Here is a 20,644-nt window from a genome sequence, read left to right on the forward strand (position 1 = left end):
ACTCACAGCCTCCTGGTGCACTGACTGCCAGCCTCTGGGGATCGTTCATGAATTACAAGACACCAAGCGATGGGCGTTCAGCAGTGTTCTGCTTCATACAAAATTTCCTACTTTTCCATAGAAAAGTCGTTACATAGGGGAGGGAAGACGTCAAAAGTTGTCAAATTCTACGTTACGTAATATTTGATCGAACCCCCGCCACAGAAAGCCAGTTCACATCGCTGGCTGTGTGAGTGAGTGTGCCCCGTCGTCCGTCCGTGTCGAGTCGAGTCGACCGTCACACTAAACTTGTTCGTGTTGTTTGACTGCTTGCTTTACTGCCCGCCGCACGGCCAACCTTCGTTCGTCGTCGCACCGTTGAATGCGAAAAAAGAGGTTGATTTCCGTTCGTTTCGGACGCTGCTCGTCGTCGTCTTCGTCGTTCGTTGCGCGTTTCTTCTGTTGCGTTGCTGTGTTTTAGAGAAGTTGTGTCCCTTTTTTGTTTAATCCACGCATCCCGTGTCGGTCTGTGGAGTAGAGTGAGGTGCCCTCGCGGAACATTGGCCAGGCTCTCAAGGCGGCCGCCCTATTCCGTTCGGCTGTGAGTGCGTGGTGGATAATTTCCGGTCCGTTGTCGTCGCCTTCGATCACCATCATTCCCACCGTTCGTTCGTTTCGTTCTTCTGTGTGTGCTCTCTGTGTGCCGAGTGTAGTGTGGAGTCGACGATTGCTGTGTTTTACCACATCCAGCCAGTTGATTCGCCTCGCGCCTCGCCTGCTTGCTGCTGGTTGCTGTGAAAGTGCTGGTTAGCGTTCCAACAAAAAGCAAAAAAGAAGCGAAATTCGGTGTTTCGTTGCGGAGCGGTGAAGAGCTCACTCCGGTGCTGGAAGCCAGAAATTGTGTGTGACGAGTGAAAATTGTGGGGCCCTGTCAGTGCGGTCCAGCTCCAAAGCGAGTGAATCAAGTATTGTATTGTGTGAAGCACCGACATCTTTGTGTTGTGGAGAGCAGAAGGGGAAGTCAAGAGTGCGGAAATTTCCAACCGACGAGAGACCTCTCGGATTAACCTTTAGCAGCAGCGCAGCGACCAACGCCGCCAGACCGGTTCCGGCTCAGCAAACTTGGATACTTTCTTCATTCAGCCCCCAGCTAATCGGCAACAAATGGTAAGTTATAAGACCTCTTTCCTCGTTCTAGCGAGATTTCCCTATTTCGGTCACGTAGCAACCGAACATGAACCGCTCTTTTTTCGACGACCTACTGCGACCGTACTCTGATCCGTCGCCGAGAAACCAAGATGCAATTTTGTTGTTGTTGTTGTTGTTGGAGTTTCGTTTTCCGTTTGGCCCGAGGAGCTGTGCCTCATAAACGCCACTGACTAAGATGCAATTTTGACAGTTTACATTGCAGCAGGCGGCGTTTATTCGCGGGGATAAACAGCTGAATGATGTTATTGATGACGATGATGACCGACGATTGTGGTGGCAGCGGGGCGGGTTGGTTGCGCTTGCTGGTGCATGCGAAAGCAATGCGGGCGGGCGAGAGGAAGAAAGATAACAAAAAAAGTTCACCACCGTGTCGGACGGCTCACTGTGCGATGGATGGCGGAACATTAGGGTGCGGCTTTTTTTTTCAAATTTCCATTGAACTTGAAACCTTGAAATTTGGATTTCTCAGGGTCAGAATTATTCCAGAAAACTGTCTGTCAACATATTCTTCCGAATCCTGTCAAAATTCTTGTAAAGATTCTATTAAAATTTTTCTGATACTTATGTCGGAGTTCTTTTCAGTATTCTGTCAAAATACTCCAACGAATCTTCAGAATTTTATTAGATTCCACGTATAAATTATTTTGGGATTCTCCTGAAGACTCTCTCGCAATCCTTCGGAGGATTGTGTCGCAGGTTTCCTAAGAATTCTAAGGATATAGGCAAAGTTCTTTATAGGAAGCCGCCTTCGTTGTTTTCAGAATGTTCCGAGAAATCTATAGAACATCTCTTTTGGATCCAGTCGGTATTCTGTTAATAACATTCCATCCCTTTGTCGATGGCCGTAAGGACGTGGCCGGCGCCAGTACTGACAACATGAAGTAAGGATGGAATGTTATTCCCAAGTCCCTTTCTCAGGGTTGTCTATGCAATTTTGATTGTTCTTGTACGGTCATCGATGCAGTCCGTATTCTGTAAGTGTTCTGTCGGAACCACGTTGAAAATTTTCTTAAAATTCTCTACAGGATTCTCTATCATTATGAGGATCATCTGTCGGAATACTTCAGAAATTCTTATGAAGAGTCTGTTCAATAACCTCTAAGGATTCTGTATAAAATCCTGCTCTAGATTCTGTAAGAATCCTCCAGAGTATTTTGCCGAAATTTTATTGAAAATCGGAAAATTCAGGAGAAGAATCATCTTGAAGAGTCTGCCGGAATCCTGTTCAGTGACTTTATCAGGATTCTTTCGAAATCCTCTTCAGGATTCTGTAAAAATCGTTTCCTCGGAATCTTTCGATATTTCTCCTCTTTGTCTGTCGGAAACTTCGTCAAGATTTTGTTAGTCCTTTCCGGAAATGTATCAGAAATTAAGAGATGACTAATAGAAATTAAGAGATGACTATACACATTTGTCACTGTTGATTGAATACTACAAAATACGTTTGAGTTCAAGAACTCTTCAAGAGATTAGGAAAACATTGCTTCCGGAAGAATTGCGTGAAAAACTGCTGCAGAAGTCCCGGGAAAAGCTCCAGGCAAAATTATTGGGAGATTACTTTTGGAGAAACCCCGGGAAACCTTTTTGTAAAAAAATCCCAGAGGATGCTCTAGAGATATCCTGTAAAACCTCTATAACCTGGACCTGAAAGAAATTCTGAAAAATCCAGCAAGTAACCCTTGGAGCATTTGTGTTAAAACTTCTGAAACAAAATTCCTGGGGAAACTGTTGCGGAAATCCCTAGAAAAATACGGGAGAAACTTTGCTGGGTTTTGTGCAATTACAAATTACTTACATCGGAAGTACATTCCTCCAGCAGCTTAGAATGAGGTAGCCTCCGAGAATTCCTTCTAAGGATTATTCTAGGGATTCGCTCCATAGATTCCTCAGGAACACCTGGATTGTTTAAAGATAGAACTCCAGGTAGATTTCCACAAGGAACTCCTGAATTATTACCAGAAAGGACTCCTGGAAGTTTTCAAGAGAGAAGTCAACAAGGGCTCGCAGAAAGACTTTGGAGGATTTCTGAAGGATGTTCCGGAGAATTCCCAGAAGAAATTCCTGAAGATTTTCAGAAAGAGTTCATACAGGATTCCCCGATGGAATTCTTGAAGATAACCCAGTCTTTAGGAGGAAATCCAGCAGAAGCTTTTGGAGGATTCCAAGAACACAGTCATAGTTGAATTCCAGAAGTAAATATTTCAGGAATCGCAAAACAGAACTCCTGCTGATATCTAAGATATCTGATATCCAGAAAAAATCTCTTGAAGTATCTCCAGAAGGAACTTCTGGAGATCTCATAGAACTTCTGAAGAAAATTCAGAAAAAAATCTTGATCTTATCATAAGAAATTCTTGAAGAAACTCTCAAGGGAACTCCTGCAGGAATAGACAACTCAGTTCTGATGTTCTGTAGAATTCACGGAACTCCTGAAGATTTCCTGAAGAAACTCCTGCAAGAATCCCAGTAGGAACCTTTCGAGGAAACACAGTGGGAATTCCTGAAGAATTGTCACAGAAAATTCAGAAGAAAATCAGGCAGAAGCTCTTGGAGGATCTCAAGAACAAAGTCATGGATGAATTCTAGTAAGAAATTCTGCAGTAATTCTAAGAACTCCTGTTGTTATTCTGGGAACGCTTGTACGAACTCTAAAATAAATTCCTGCAGAAATCTCAGATACAGTTTCTGGCGCGATAAAAAAAATCTCGAAAGAATTATCGGTAATTCTGGAGAAAACCTTGAAGGAATTCATGCAGGAATTTCAAATGGAGCATCTGGATGAAACGCAGAAGGAACTCTTTGAGGGGTAAGGAACTCTCAACCAAGAATTTCTCATCGAATTCATAACTAAAATAACCAAGTAGAATCGTGGTAGATTACCTGAAGAAATCCCAGAAAAAAAATCTGGAAAAAGCCCAGAATACCTTAAGAAAGCACTTTTAGAAGAATTCCATGAGTTTATGTAAAGAAACGTCTTGAGAGATCCCCACAAATATGAATTCCAAGAGATAACCAAACATATTCCTACGAGATTCAATCCCATAAACATTTTTAGAGAAATTCCAGAAGGAACCCCTTGAGTAATTCTAGAAGAACTTCAGGAGAAATTCCTAAACATTACCTAGAGCAATCCCATGAAGTTTCCTAAAGGTATTCCGGAAAAAACTCTTACAAGAATCCCAGTAGGAATCACAGAAGAAACTTCTGGTAGAACGTCTCAATTAACGCCGAGAAACTTCCCTGGGAAAAACTGCTACAAAATTTATGGAACGAAATGCTGGAGGAATTCGCGGGCAAATACGGTGTCAATATTGTAGCCCTGCGAGCGTAACCTGGATACGTCCCTCCTATGCTTCGTTATTTTTCAAAACTCGTTATTTCCTGTGACACCATTAAGATGTAAAAACGTGTTTTCATAAAGCCAATTTGTTACTGGACTCCCTCCGGAATCCTCTCTGGATTTCCTTCGGAATTCTCTTTGCATTCTCTCCGGTATCTTCTCACGATGCCTTCCAGAATCCTGTCTCGATTCTTCCGACATCCGCTCCGGATTCCCTCCGGAATACTCTCTGGATTCCCTCCGGAATCTTCTCTGAACTCTATTTGGAATCCGCTGTGGATTCCATACGGAATCAGCTCTGGATTCCCTCCCTAATCCTCTCTGGTTTTCCTCCAGAACTCTCTCTGGATTCCCTCCGGAATCCTCTCTAAATTCTTTCTGGAATCCTCTGAGAATTCCTCCTGGAAGCGTCTCTGGATTCCCACCGGAATTCTCTATGGATTCCGTCTGGAATCCTTTTCGGAGTGCCTCCAAAATCCTCTTTAGATTCTCTCCGGAATACTCACTCTCTGCGTTTCCTTCGGAATCGTCTCTGCATTCTCTCCGGTATCCTCTTTTGATGCCTTCCAGAATCCTGTCTGGATTTTTTTTGGAATCCTCTCCGGAGTCCCCTCTGGATTTCCCCCGAAATACACTCTGGACTCTATCCGAAGTCCACACTGGATTCCATTTAAAATCCTAACTGAACTCAATTCAGAATCCGCTCTTGATTCCCTCCGGAATCCGCTCTGGATTCCATGCGGAATCTGCTCTGGATTCCCTCAGGCATCCTCTCTGGATTGCCTTCGGAATTCTCTCTGGATTCCCTTCGGAATTCTCTCTGGATTCCCTTCGGAATCCTCTCTGGATTCCCTTCGGAATCCTCTCTGGATTCCCTTCGGAATCCTCTCTGGATTGCCTTCGGAATCCTCTCTGGATTGCCTTCGGAATCCTCTCTGGATTCCCCTCGGAATCCTCTCTGGATTCCCTTCGGAATCCTCTCTGGAGTCCCTTCGAAATCCTCTCTGGATTCTCTTCGGAATTCTCTCTGGATTCCCTTCGGAATGCTCTCTGGATTTCCTTCGGAATCCTCTCTGGATTCCCTTCGGAATCCTCTCTGGATTTCCTTCGGAATCCTCTCTGGATTCCCTTCGGAATCCTCTCTGGAGTCCCTTCGGAATCCTCTCTGGATTCCCTTCGGAATCCTCTCTGGATTCCCTTCGGAATCCTCTCTGGATTCCCTTCGGAATCCTCTCTGGATTCCCTTCGGAATCCTCTCTGAATTCCCTTCGGAATCCTCTCTGGATTCCCTTCGGAATCCTCTCTGGATTCCCTTCGGAATCCTCTCTGGATTCCCTTTGGAATCCTCTCTGGATTCACTTCGGAATCCTCTCTGGATTCCCTCCGAAATCCTCTCTGGATTCCCTTCGGAATCCTCTCTGGATTTCCTTCGGACTCCTCCCTGGAGTCCCTTCGGAATCCTCTCTGGAGTCCCTTCGGAATCCTCTCTGGATTCCCTTCGGAATCCTCTCTGGAGTCCCTTCGGAATCCTCTCTGGATTTCCTCCGAAATCCTCTCTGGATTCCCTTCGGAATCCTCTCTGGATTTCCTTCGGAATCCTCTCTGGATTTCCTTCGGAATCCTCTCTGGATTTCCTTCGGAATCCTCTTTAGATTTCCTTCGGAATCCTCTCTGGATTTCCTTCGGAATCCTCTCTGGATTCCCTTCGGAATCCTCTCTGGATTCCCTTCGGAATCCTCTCTGGAGTCCCTTCGGAATCCTCTCTGGATTCCCTCCGAAATCCTCTCTGGATTCCCTCCGGAATCCTCTCTGGATTCCCTCCTTCCTGGGTTCCATCCGGAATGCTCTCTGGATTCGATTTGGAATGCTCCCTGGATTCCATCTGGAATTTTCTCTGGATTCCTTCCGGAATCCTCTCTGAATTCCCTCGGATATCTTCTGAGTTTCCCCTGGAATCCTCTGTATTCCCTCCGTAAACCGCACAGGATTTCCTCGGGAATCCTTTGTGGATTTCCTCTAGAGGAGCGTATTGAAAAATCTCATGAGGAACTACTGTAGAGGTCCCGGGAAAACCTCCAGAAAAGAAGTCCTGAAAACAGCGCTTTGGTCTCGTGTGAAACCGCTGGAGGATTCTCAGAAAGAACCACGGAAGAATCACGGATTTCCAGTTGGATGTCGTGGTGTATACCCTGATTTAATTCTTAGAAGAAACCAAGTAGGAAATCCTGGAGAAATTTCTTATATTAAGGAGGTAATGCAACAGAAACTTTTGAATGGTTTCCAGAACAAACTCATGGATGAATGTCATAAAAAGTCCCTGGAAGAACTACTGCTGGTATCCTATAAGAAAAACTCCTGTAGGAGTACTAAGAGGAACTCCTAGAGGAATTTCAGAAAATAAAAATCTTGATAGAACTACCGTAGAAAATTCTTAAGAAAACCTCGGGGAAATTCCTAGAGGAATTTCAGAAGAAGCTCCTGCGCAGGAATTTCGAGAGGATGTCTTGGGTACAGTGCTTGAAGAGACGATGCTCCGAAGGAATCCAGGTAACAATTTGATGCTGTACAAACGTTTCTCCAACTATCCAGCCTTCATTTCAACAAAAGCTGAGCACAAGAGGTACAATCCTTTATTCAGCTTCCAATATTTTCGAAATCGGTTTTCGTGCACATGTAGAGTATGGATCAGGGTATCTCCTGATTTTTTTTCGTGGTGGAAAATGTTTTTCGTTTTTCTAGAAACCATTTTTGAACAACATATTACAAAAAAAAAATGGTTTCTGCAAAAATGGAAAACATTTTTCACCTCAAACAAATTCAGAATATACTTTGATCCATACTCTACATGTGCACGAAACCCGATTTTGAATATATTGCTTTGTTATTTAATAAAAAATCAAAAACCAAAAAAATGAGAAAATGCTTCCAGGTTCGCCTTAAGCTGATTCGAGATTCACTGGAAGGCTGATTGTTGCGGGGTGGACTTTCTTCGGCACGAATAGACAAAAATTGAAAGCAGCTTTGGTTGGAGCAGCTTCAATGCTGGAAATACATAATTTATTATACTATAAAATAAACTAATTAATTAATGCTAAAAACTCTCTTACATTTTGCTATCTTCACTCGCACTACGTCCACCTCTTACCACAACAGTTTACTTTCTGCTTCGGCACTGAACCGTGTTGCCAGTTTCACAAAACTCAAATCTTTCCCAACACTGATTTAAGGCTTAATATGCGCTTAATCAGTAATCAATTAAACTTATTAATTGCGTAAAATAAAATAAAAATACTTTCGTGAGCCTATTTTTACCATTAGCTGCGTCTATTTTCAGAAGAGATATTTAGGAATGTATACATAATTCTGTGGGAAAACTGGGAATTGAACTCGAACATCCTGATTTATAATCACTCACCTTAGCACCTACATCACACACAATTGTATACATATCCTCGAAAACAAGAGCAATATTTGTTGAGTCTGAATAGTCAAGAACATAAGTTGAACTAAGTCTGTATTGAGACTGAAGAAGGGTTGTGGACTTTACACGAAAATATGCTTGGGTCAGCTGTCAAAAATTATTTGATTAAAGGTTGAACAACAGATGATTAATTCTGCTGGTTGGCGTATTTTTTAAAGCTGGTTACCCAGATGAATAATATTCTATTCAACTTTTTCAGTCATCTATGTATTGCTGATTAAAGAGGTTGAACAAGCCATACTTCAGACCAACATTCAGCTGTCATTGTGTTCAGCCATTTACACCATTAACCAGCTAATGTTCTGTCAATACTCTCACTGTTCAGCATTCATTGTAACTTGGGAATCCTTTCCGACCGGCAGTTCTTAACCCAGGCCTTCGTTGGTGTTTTTTTACAGTGGCGTCTTGTTACCTCACTTTTTACCTGTTCAACGACCCTAAAAGTTGCATTTGCGGAGAATTCAGGATCAGAATCAAATTGAAAATGGTCGGAAACGGCTATTATCGTCATTTTCTACAAATTACAAGCGAATTTATTGTGAGAAATCAAGAATTTGCATTCATTGAACAGGTAGATTTGAGGTTAGGGAATCGCCACTGGTTTTTTTCATACCTACTTATTAGCGTCATTTTGCGGACCAACCACTAGCATTTTCTACCGGCAGAATCGCGAACCTAAATCTTTGCCTTAATGATGCCAACGACATTCAGAACAACTTTGCCGAAGATTCGAGCTTTCCATTTTATCGAGACACAGAGCGTTAATGATTAATCATAAATTTAATCATGATTAATGATTAATGATTAAGATTAATCAAAAATCATTAATCATAATCACTAAAAAATTTTATTTAATCATTAATCATTAATCTTAATCACACTGATTTCGCAATTTAATCATTAATCAGTAATCATAATCATAAGGAAAAAGAATTAATCAATCATTAATCATTCATTACCAAAAATGATTCACCATATAAAATATATGATCCAACTTAAATTGGTTCAAATGCTGTTCTAGGTGTGATTCTTTTTTCAAAAATCTCCCAGACAAAGAAACTTTTACTTTTGAAACTTCAAAAATATTGTTAACAGCACAAAACCTTTTATTCATTTCTAGTTTTTATGATTGATTAATCATGATTAATCATGATTTTTAATCAATGAGCCGTTTTTAATCAATAATCATAATCAATAATCACAGATAAAACCAATTTTAATCATTAATCATAATCTTTAATCATCCTAAAAATCAAATTAATCATTAATCATAATCAATAATCATCGAAATTAGAATTTTAATCATCAATGATTAATCATGATTAAAAATTTTGTTAATCATGAACGCTCTCGAGATCGTGAAATACAACTAGTGTTGAATATGCTAACTTTTCCATGCTCATTAGCATGACCTAGCCCTAGCGGCATAATTGCGAATAAAATTGCTATCGTGCTCAAAATCGCGAATCAAACTGTTAACCTTCCGGATGCCATTGACCTTCAGTACAGGTTTACTGCGATCTTCAGCCATTGCATGGATTTAGTAGTTTTCAGGTGACGCTAAACCTTCCAAAGTGATGTAATATTCAACTAAGTGTTGCTGTGGTTTTTCAAACGAGTCCGTTCTTTTGACGGGTAGTGTATGTAAAACTTAATTTATGAGTAAAATCTAGTTCGATTTCTTCACGCCAAAAAATGAAATTGATCTGTAGCATATTTGAATGAAGGAAGTAATATGAAATGTGCTCACCAAGTTTTCAGAAACTGTCATTGACGCGTGAAGTTACGTAACTTAAAAACTGTGATCGTAATTATTTTCCAATTTAAAATTATACACCACAAAGGCATCATATGGAAGTAGGGTAGAAATCTACTTCGTTATATTCTCTAATTCCCGTCATATCAGACGAGAAATAGCCAATAATAACAGATATTTCAACTTTTATTAGTCAATGGCTCATCAGATGGAAGCAAAAAGATCGAATAATTACGAGAAATTTCACGCTTCCAGTTCACTCTTCTTACGAGTTGATTTTTTTTTCTCGTTTTGCGTACGACGAAGGCAACCGCATCAAACCAGCAGCCAGCGGAATTTTTCTTCCTAACCGTTCAATTTGCATCTCACCAGATTCATTCTTGTTGAACCAATCTTCAATTCACACCTCAAAAAAGCCCTGTGGCACTCCAATGTTTGATATCACTACAGCAGAAGCAGTTCAATTAATAAAATAAATCATTTTTTTTCTCGCCGGTAAAATATAAACAACAAGTTGTCTTCGTCTACGCAGGATGCAAGCAAATGGTTGCATGGATTTTCTGCATACGAAACATCGTATTTCACAACCACAGAAAAATATTTCTTCGTTGCACTGGTGGGCAGAAATATTAATTGAAATATTTAGGTCGTTATTCAAAAGCTGCATCCATCTCAATTCAAAAACATACTGATGTGGATTGCGAAGAAGTTGACCGTCTTGTAGAATAAACACCTACGGTCAAATCATAATTTTTGACCATCCTATACACCATAGTGTCACGTAGAAGATATGCCGAGAATTGAATTCAGGTGTTGCCTAAAATAGACGTGGACTAGATGGAAACAGAAATCAAGGGACAGTTTTAAGGAAACTATAGTTCTTTCTCAATATTTTTTTACATGGCATGGAAGCTTATTTATAAATATTACTAATTATTAGTAATTGATACAAATTCGCCATGAGACATTAGGCGACCTGCAAGAATAAACTCGATCATTATTGGACGCTGCTTAACTAGACGGGAATTAGATAAAATCTCTATTACTCCGTAGCTTGCCATTTTTCATACCAAGTACCTAATATGGACATAGTTTCATGTCATACAACCTAACGAAAGGGATCACCCTAACCGTCCCATAAACAGGCATAGCATACGGCCATCGAGCGAACGACTGCTGCTACGATGATGACGGCTGCCTATGATGATGATTACGATGACGATGATGATCGAAAGGGTCCCGCCTGGCTGGCTGCCTACTGCGGTGCTGTATACAGCACTACTAATATAGTGCTTCTCATCATCTTCGCTCGCTTATACTCGTTCGTTCGTTCGTTGCTATAGGTACGAACGAACGAACGAAAGACTGCGCTGCTGCTGCGATGGATGTGGTGGATAGATAGATCTGAAATTGAATACCCGCCGACCGAGCGGATCGCTGCGCACTCGAACGAACAACGAACAACGAACGATGGGAACGAACGACCAACAAAACGTTGATAAAGTACCATACCAAAGAGGGAATGCTGAACTGAAACAGCTCCCTCGATACAAGGGGAGAGACACTATTGAAACGCTAGCACCAACACACACTGAGGCGCAGTTGTTTGGTTTAGTGCTGCTTGCTGCTCGGATGGATTTTTTTGAGGTTAGGTTTGTTTTGGTGGAATATCGGCTCCAGAGAGAAGCGAAATGCTGTCAGTTTCGGCTTCTGCAGTGTGGTGGTGAGCTCGTTCCAGTTTTATTCTGTCTGTTTCTGTAGTCGTTTGGGAAACCGATTCTGCTCGGTCTTCTCCAGTGCTGCATGGGTGTATGTGTGACCTAGGGTAATGCGATTTATAGATGGTTTGACAGTGGAAAGCGGTTTTGCGTGTCGGAGAGGTTGTTTACTCATGCCGTTTTTCTTTATTATCCAGTTCCAACCTGGGTTGGAACTGGATCAGATCACAGTTTCAACCCCAACCCGACTTCGGTTTCGCTTGTACTAAACTTTGTTTGACGTTGTTTGTTTACACATTTTCCGCCAATCCAGTTCCAACCCAGGTTCAAAAAGAAAAACGGCATCAGTTTTAATGACAACGTTCCACTGAGGTATAAAACATCTCATTGTGTTACAATATGTTTTGTGTAGTTACCATGTATCATCAAAATAATGGTAAAGAATTATTCCACGATTAAAAAACATTTGGCAAAATAACTTTTAACACAAAATATCTTCTTGTCCATAGTTTTTTTAAAGCATTTAATAGTTTGAACTTTATGTAATCTATTAACTGTATAGTGGAACTGCCATTAAGATTTATTAGCAGAAAAATGAACCAAAACATAATGTTTATTGTATATTCCTAGTTATTTGAAGTAAAAAAGTTGCACTATCAAACGAATCACTAAGTGCACACGTCACACAGACAGGTGCAACGTGCAGTGCAACCTTGCACATTGTGGCAGTGCTTTTAACCACAGGAAAACCCGCACGCAATGAGAGTCGGCAACGTACCTACGTACCTAAGACGAACCAACGCAACGCAACTAGAGATAGATGTAAACAAGAGTGATAAAACACCAATTTTGTCTTCTTCGCGTCGAATCGCCTATTATTCCTCGCTCCATTCTTGTCGTTGCTGTGCCGTGAGCTGTTGCGGTTTGGTGTGACCAAGGTTCAAGAATGTAATGCAATGCTGCAGTAGGGCGCTCTCGTCGTAACACTTCGAATGGTTTGTGTTTTCCTTGTCTAGACTGGTGGAAACATTGCGCTTTCTTGAGAGGTTCAGATAATTTTAGTTCATGTTACGGTAAATCTTGTAGGGTTATTATTGAATTAATCGTCACACGCTCTGGATTCCCTCCGGAATCCTCTCTGCATTCCCTCCGGAATCCTCTCTGCATTCCCTCCGGAATCCTCTCTGGATTCCCTCCGGAATCCTCTCTGGATTCCCTCCGGAATCCTCTCTGGATTCCCTCCGGAATCCTCTCTGGATTCCCTCCGGAATCCTCTCTGGATTCCCTCCGGAATCCTCTCTGGATTCCCTCCGGAATCCTCTCTGGATTCCCTCCGGAATCCTCTCTGGATTCCCTCCGGAATCCTCTCTGGATTTCCTCCGGAATCCTCTCTGGATTCCCTCCGGAATCCTCTCTGGATTTCCTCCGGAATCCTCTCTGGATTTCCTCCGGAATCCTCTCTAGATTTCCTCCGGAATCCTCTCTGGATTTCCTCCGGAATCCTCTCTGGATTTCCTCCGGAATCCTCTCTGGATTTCCTCCGGAATCCTCTCTGGATTTCCTCCGGAATCCTCTCTGGATTTCCTCCGGAATCCTCTCTGGATTTCCTCCGGAATCCTCTCTGGATTTCCTCCGGAATCCTCTCTGGATTTGCTCCGGAATCCTCTCTGGATTTCCTCCGGAATCCTCTCTGGATTTCCTCCGGAATCCTCTCTGGATTTCCTCCGGAATCCTCTCTGGATTTCCTCCGGAATCCTCTCTGGATTTCCTCCGGAATCCTCTCTGGATTTCCTCCGGAATCCTCTCTGGATTTCCTCCGGAATCCTCTCTGGATTTCCTCCGGAATCCTCTCTGGATTTCCTCCGGAATCCTCGCTGGATTTCCTCCGGAATCCTCGCTGGATTTCCTCCGGAATCCTCTCTGGATTCCCTCCGGAATCCTCTCTGGATTCCTTCCGGAATCCTCTCTGAATTCCCTCCGGAATCCTCTCTGGATTCCCTCCGGAATCCTCTCTGGATTCCCTCCGGAATCCTCTCTGGATTCCCTCCGGAATCCTCTCTGGATTCCCTCCGGAATCCTCTCTGGATTCCCTCCGGAATCCTCTCTGGATTCCCTCCGGAATCCTCTCTGGATTTCCTCCGGAATCCTCTCTGGATTCCCTCCGGAATCCTCTCTGGATTTCCTCCGGAATCCTCTCTGGATTTCCTCCGGAATCCTCTCTGGATTTCCTCCGGAATCCTCTCTAGATTTCCTCCGGAATCCTCTCTGGATTTCCTCCGGAATCCTCTCTGGATTTCCTCCGGAATCCTCTCTGGATTTCCTCCGGAATCCTCTCTGGATTTCCTCCGGAATCCTCTCTGGATTTCCTCCGGAATCCTCTCTGGATTTCCTCCGGAATCCTCTCTGGATTTGCTCCGGAATCCTCTCTGGATTTCCTCCGGAATCCTCTCTGGATTTCCTCCGGAATCCTCTCTGGATTTCCTCCGGAATCCTCTCTGGATTTCCTCCGGAATCCTCTCTGGATTTCCTCCGGAATCCTCTCTGGATTTCCTCCGGAATCCTCTCTGGATTTCCTCCGGAATCCTCTCTGGATTTCCTCCGGAATCCTCTCTGGATTTCCTCCGGAATCCTCGCTGGATTTCCTCCGGAATCCTCTCTGGATTCCCTCCGGAATCCTCTCTGGATTCCTTCCGGAATCCTCTCTGAATTCCCTCCGGAATCCTCTCTGGATTCCCTCCGGAATCCCCTCTGGATTTCCTCCGGAATCCTCTCTGGATTCCCTCCGGAATCCTCTCTGGATTCCCTCCGGAATCCTCTCTGGATTCCCTCCGGAATCCTCTCTGGATTCCCTCCGGAATCCTCTCTGGATTCCCTCCGGAATCCTCTCTGGATTCCCTCCGGAATCCTCCTCGATTCCCTCCGGAATTTTCTCTGGATTCCCTCCGGAATCCTCTCTGGATTTCCTCCGAAATCCTCTCTGGATTTCCTCCGGAATCCTCTCTGGATTTCCTCCGGAATCCTCTCTGGATTTTCTGCGGAATCCTCTCTGGATTTCCTCCGGAATCCTCTCTGGATTTCCTCCGGAATCCTCTCTGGATTTCCTCCGGAATCCTCTCTGGATTTCCTCCGGCATCCTCTCTGGATTTCCTCCGGAATCCTCACTGGATTTCCTCCGGAATCCTCTCTGGATTTCCTCCGGAATCCTCTCTGGATTTCCTCCGGAATTCTCTCTGGATTTCCTCCGGAATTCTCTCTGGATTTCCTCCGGAATCCTCTCTGGATTTCCTCCGGAATCCTCTCTGGATTCCCTCCGGAATCCTCTCTGGATTTCCTCCGGAATCCTCTCTGGATTTCCTCCGGAATCCTCTCTGGATTTCCTCCGGAATCCTCTCTGGATTTCCTCCGGAATCCTCTCTGGATTTCCTCCGGAATCCTCTCTGGATTTCCTCCGGAATCCTCTCTGGATTTCCTCCGGAATCCTCTCTGGATTTCCTCCGGAATCCTCTCTGGATTTCCTCCGGAATCCTCTCTGGATTTCCTCCGGAATCCTCTCTGGTTTTCCTTCGGAATCCTCTCTGGATTTCCTCCGGAATCCTCTCTGGATTTCCTCCGGAATCCTCTCTGGATTTCCTCCGGAATCCTCTCTGGATTTCCTCCGGAATCCTCTCTGAATTCCCTCCGGAATCCTCTCTGGATTCCCTCCGGAATCCCCTCTGGATTTCCTCCGGAATCCTCTCTGGATTCCCTCCGGAATCCTCTCTGGATTCCCTCCGGAATCCTCTCTGGATTCCCTCCGGAATCCTCTCTGGATTCCCTCCGGAATCCTCTCTGGATTCCTTCCGGAATCCTCTCTGAATTCCCTCCGGAATCCTCTCTGGATTCCCTCCGGAATCCCCTCTGGATTTCCTCCGGAATCCTCTCTGGATTCCCTCCGGAATCCTCTCTGGATTCCCTCCGGAATCCTCTCTGGATTCCCTCCGGAATCCTCTCTGGATTCCCTCCGGAATCCTCTCTGGATTCCCTCCGGAATCCTCTCTGGATTCCCTCCGGAATCCTCCTCGATTCCCTCCGGAATTTTCTCTGGATTCCCTCCGGAATCATCTCTGGATTTCCTCCGAAATCCTCTCTGGATTTCCTCCGGAATCCTCTCTGGATTTCCTCCGGAATCCTCTCTGGATTTTCTCCGGAATCCTCTCTGGATTTCCTCCGGAATCCTCTCTGGATTTCCTCCGGAATCCTCTCTGGATTTCCTCCGGAATCCTCTCTGGATTTCCTCCGGCATCCTCTCTGGATTTCCTCCGGAATCCTCACTGGATTTCCTCCGGAATCCTCTCTGGATTTCCTCCGGAATCCTCTCTGGATTTCCTCCGGAATTCTCTCTGGATTTCCTCCGGAATTCTCTCTGGATTTCCTCCGGAATCCTCTCTGGATTTCCTCCGGAATCCTCTCTGGATTTCCTCCGGAATCCTCTCTGGATTTCCTCCGGAATCCTCTCTGGATTTCCTCCGGAATCCTCTCTGGATTTCCTCCGGAATCCTCTCTGGATTTCCTCCGGAATCCTCTCTGGATTTCCTCCGGAATCCTCTCTGGATTTCCTCCGGAATCCTCTCTGGATTTCCTCCGGAATCCTCTCTGGATTTCCTCCGGAATCCTCTCTGGATTTCCTCCGGAATCCTCTCTGGATTTCCTCCGGAATCCTCTCTGGATTTCCTCCGGAATCCTCTCTGGATTTCCTCCGGAATCCTCTCTGGATTTCCTCCGGAATCCTCTCTGGATTTCCTCCGGAATCCTCTCTGGCATTCCTCCGGAATCCTCTCTGGCATTCTTCCGGAATCCTCTCTGGATTTCCTCCGGAATCCTCTCCGGATTTCCTCCGGAATCCTCTCTGGATTTCCTCCGGAATCCTCTCTGGATTTCCTCCGGAATCCTCTCTGGATTTCCTCCGGAATCCTCTCTAGATTTCCTCCGGAATCCTCTTTGGATTTCCTCCGGAATCCTCTCAGGATTTCCTCTGGAATCCTCTCTGGATTTCCTCCGGAATCCTCTCTGGATTTCCTCCGGAATCCTCTCTGGATTTCCTCCGGAATCCTCTCTGGATTCCCTCCGGAATCCTCTCTGGATTCCCTCCGGAATCATCTCTGGATTCCCTCCGGAATCCTCTCTGGATTCCCTCCGGAATCCTCTCTGGATTCCCTCCGGAATCCTCTCTGGATTCCCTCCGGAATCCTCTCTGGATTCCCTCCGGAATCCTCTCTGGATTCCCTCCGGAATCCTCTCTGGATTCCCTCCGGAATCCTCTCTGGATTCCCTCCGGAATCCTCTCTGGATTCCCTCCGGAATCCTCTCTGGATTCCCTCCGGAATCCTCTCTGGATTCCCTCCGGAATCCTCTCTGGATTCCCTCCGGAATCCTCTCTGGATTCCCTGCGGAATCCTCTCTGGATTCCCTCCAGAATCCTTTCTGGATTCCCTCCAGAATCCTCTCTGGATTCCCTCCAGAATCCTCTCTGGATTCCCTCCAGAATCCTCTCTGGATTCCCTCCAGAATCCTCTCTGGATTCCCTCCGGAATCCTCTCTGAATTCCCTCCAGAATCCGCTCTGGATTCCCTCCGGAATCCCCTCTGGATTTCCTCCGAAATCCTCTCTGGATTCTCTCCGGAATCCTCTCTGGATTCCCTCCGAAATCCTCTCCAATCAATACGGAATTTGTAATATGAGGTGTTGACGGTGGTCTATTTTAGAGCAAAATGGAAGATTTACTTTACTACTTATAGTTTTCTTATGATTCTCATAATGTTTGTCACAGTAAATAACTGTCAAATGAGTTAAATTGTTGTTAACGTTTCAACTTATTTTCTATATTTTGTCATTTCTGTTCGCTTATTTAACAAATATTTTTCTTTTCTTTCTAGGTATGTACCATAAACTATTGCGGGAACATGATAAAGTATTGCGTAAGTTATAATCAACTTAAGAAAATTTATTCTTATGCTACCATATCTCATATAGTTAAGAAACATTATCATCTCAATCAATCAAGGTTTCTTAAAGTCATTCAGAACCAATTCCTGGGTTTCATGAGATACAACACTACATCGAAGTGCTGCTACCATATATCTTATGGTATGAATGAAGTTCTTACTTTTGTAAATTAACATTGCCTGATATTGTCTTTAAAAACATCTTGATTGTTATCATTGCCTCCTTTGCTTGCTGTTGCAAATTCTCTCACACTTCAATGTTCTCAGTGCGGTCTACCATAACCCATATGATTCAAAAGATACATCATAATCAACAAATTTTGATGTTTTCACTTATCAACTCAAAAAATTAAACTTTTTCAATTGCCTCCACTTCAGAGTTGCGAAAATTTCCACACGTATCTGTTTCAAACATCGAAAGAAGCAGCAGTTTCGATCCGACAGCTTGTGGCAAAGCACAATTTCCCACCGCAACTCTTAGAAGAGAGAGAGTGAGCGAAGTAGAGTAAACATCTTTGAGGATTAAAATGTTCCTCACACCGGTTTCCACTTTCCGTCAATCAGCGCCGTATCGCTGTGAAAGCACCTCCCGCGTTGTTGTTGGCAGAACAAATATAGGTATGCATGCACCAAAGGTGACGACGACGCCGTTGCCTCGACTGTTACCGTTTGAAACATAATCGGATTGTGTCGCGTTCGTCGCGTGTCTTGAGAGTTTTCCCCGATAGAAATGACGTGTGAAAAGATGGTACATTCTATTGTTATTCTAAAATAATATAAAAGTGGATTAAAAGTTATACGACGTAGCTTATTACAAAATTTTGCTTCAAATGCAATTTCATAATAAGGTTAATCATGAATTCTTGGTAATGTGCCAGAAAAATCGATAATTGTAACGTAAGCTTCAAAGAGAAATATCTACAGATAGCCTTGTGAAAGTCGCTGGAGAATATCTTAATAATAAGCTGAGAAGCAGGCCTTGTCCCAGTGAGGACGTTACGCCAAGAAGAAGAAGAAGAAGGAATTAGAGAACTAATATTTGAAGAAATGTTTTTGTAGACAAACTAGGGCAATTCTAAAACATTTTTTCATGATAAACTTTACATTAACGGTAGACTGTATAGTATCATAATGATTCGAATATCTATTCGGGTTGCATTTTCCAATAGTCCGTATGAATGCGTAAATGGCTTTTAAAGCTGTATTATCAAGAAGTTTCATGAACAAGAGCTATATTAACTATCATTGATCAACTATATACTGTATAGTATATTAATGTTTCGAAATTCCTTACGGATTTCTGCGATAATTTATTCTTGTATAATAGTGTTTTCACAATAAACCGTGTGAATAAAATAAGCGTTTTTTTATAATTTAACAAGAAACATTTAATGAACGATACACTGTATAGTATCCTAATGTTCCTTATTTCAATCCGGGCAGCCATTTTCTTCGCGGAAGACTCCTGCTGTTCGTTCGTGAGAGCGTATTTTTGTGGTCAAAATCCACCACTAAGGTAAATTTTCGGTTCCTGGTAATTGGCTTAACTTTTGGTGAACGCCGACTACGTTGACTAAATTGAAAGCTTGCTTAGGAATGTTCCGTTTCCTGGAAGATAGGTCCCCTACATGGGCCCCTACTATTCTTAGTAAATAGGAATTCTTAGTAAATAGGAGCTCGTGTTAAAGCGTAAATCGATGTTTCAGAAGATATTTTAACAAGAAACTTTTCATAAACGATACACTGAATGGTATCTTAATATTCTCCACAGCATACTAAAGGGATTCTCTACAGAATCCTGAGAATATTCTCGACAGAATCCGTAGAGGATTTTCTACAGAATCCGGAGAGGATTCTCCACAGAATCCTGAGAGGATTCTCCACATAATCCTGGGAGGAATCTCCACAGAACCCTGAGAGGATTCTCCACATAATTCGGAGAGGATTCTCCACACAATCCGGAGCGGATTCTCCCCAGAATCTGTAGAGGATTCTCCACAGAATCCGGAGAGGATTCTCTAAAGAATCCGGAGAGGATTCTCCACAGAATCCGGAGAGGATTCTTCACAGAATCCGGAGAGGATTCTCCACAGAATCCGGAGAGGATTCTCCACAGAATCCGGAGAGGATTCTCCACAGAATCCGGAGAGGATTCTCCACAGAATCCGGAGAGGATTCTCCACAGAATCCGGAGAGGATTCTCCACAGAATCCGGAGAGGATTCTCCACAGAATCCGGAGAGGATTCTCCACAGAATCCTGAGAGGAATCACCACAGCATCCTGAGAGGATTCTCCACAGAATCCTGAGAGGTTTCTCAACAGAATCCTGAGAGGATTCTCCACAGAATCCTGAGAGGATTCTCCACAGAATCCTGGAAGGATTCTCCACAGAATCCGGAGAGGATTCTCCACAGAATCCGGAGAGGATTCTCCACAGAATCCTGAGAGGATTCTCCACAGAATCCTGAGAGGATTCTCCACAGAATCCTGAGAGGATTCTCCACAGAATCCTGAGAGGATTCTCCACAGAATCCTGAGAGGATTCTCCACAGAATCCTGAGAGGATTCTCCACAGAATCCTGAGAGGATTCTCCACAGAATCCTGAGAGGATTCTCCACAGAATCCTGAGAGGATTCTCCACAGAATCCTGAGAGGATTCTCCACAGAATCCTGAGAGGATTCTCCACAGAATCCTGAGAGGATTCTCCACAGAATCCTGAGAGGATTCTCCACAGAATCCTGAGAGGATTCTCCACAGAATCCTGAGAGGATTCTCCACAGAATCCTGAGAGGATTCTCCACAGAATCCTGAGAGGATTCTCCACAGAATCCTGAGAGGATTCTCCACAGAATCCTGAGAGGATTCTCCACAGAATCCTGAGAGGATTCTCCACAGAATCCTGAGAGGATTCTCCACAGAATCCTGAGAGGATTCTCCACAGAATCCTGAAAATATTCTCTATAGTATCCTGAAAATATTCTACATTGAATCCTGAAAATATTCTTCACAGAATCCTGAAAATATTCTCAAGTGAATCCATGTATATTAGTTTTTCTAAAGCATTTTTTACCAAGAAACTTTACACTTACGATACAATTTATAGTATTTGTTGCGTTTATCTATCCGGGTAGCCATTTACGCAAAAGACTCCTGCTGTTCGTTCCTGAGAGCATTATT

General features: G+C 43.6%; 2 protein-coding genes across 2 annotated transcripts in view; both read left to right on the plus strand.

Moving 5' to 3' along the window:
• Positions 1-20,644, plus strand: part of LOC115269359 (uncharacterized) — a 763,799-nt gene that overhangs the window by 41,996 nt on the left and 701,159 nt on the right. The gene's annotated exons all lie outside the window — the stretch shown is intronic.
• The window catches only part of LOC109402353 (uncharacterized), a 128,213-nt gene continuing 107,860 nt past the window's right edge, over positions 292-20,644 (plus strand). The window contains exon 1 of the mRNA XM_019675022.3: positions 292-1,146. The gene's annotated coding sequence lies outside the window, so the exon portion shown is untranslated. The remainder of the gene's footprint in view (positions 1,147-20,644) is intronic.

This window comes from Aedes albopictus, chromosome 1, assembly GCF_035046485.1.
Source record: "Aedes albopictus strain Foshan chromosome 1, AalbF5, whole genome shotgun sequence".
Classification (NCBI taxonomy): Eukaryota; Metazoa; Arthropoda; class Insecta; order Diptera; family Culicidae; genus Aedes; species Aedes albopictus.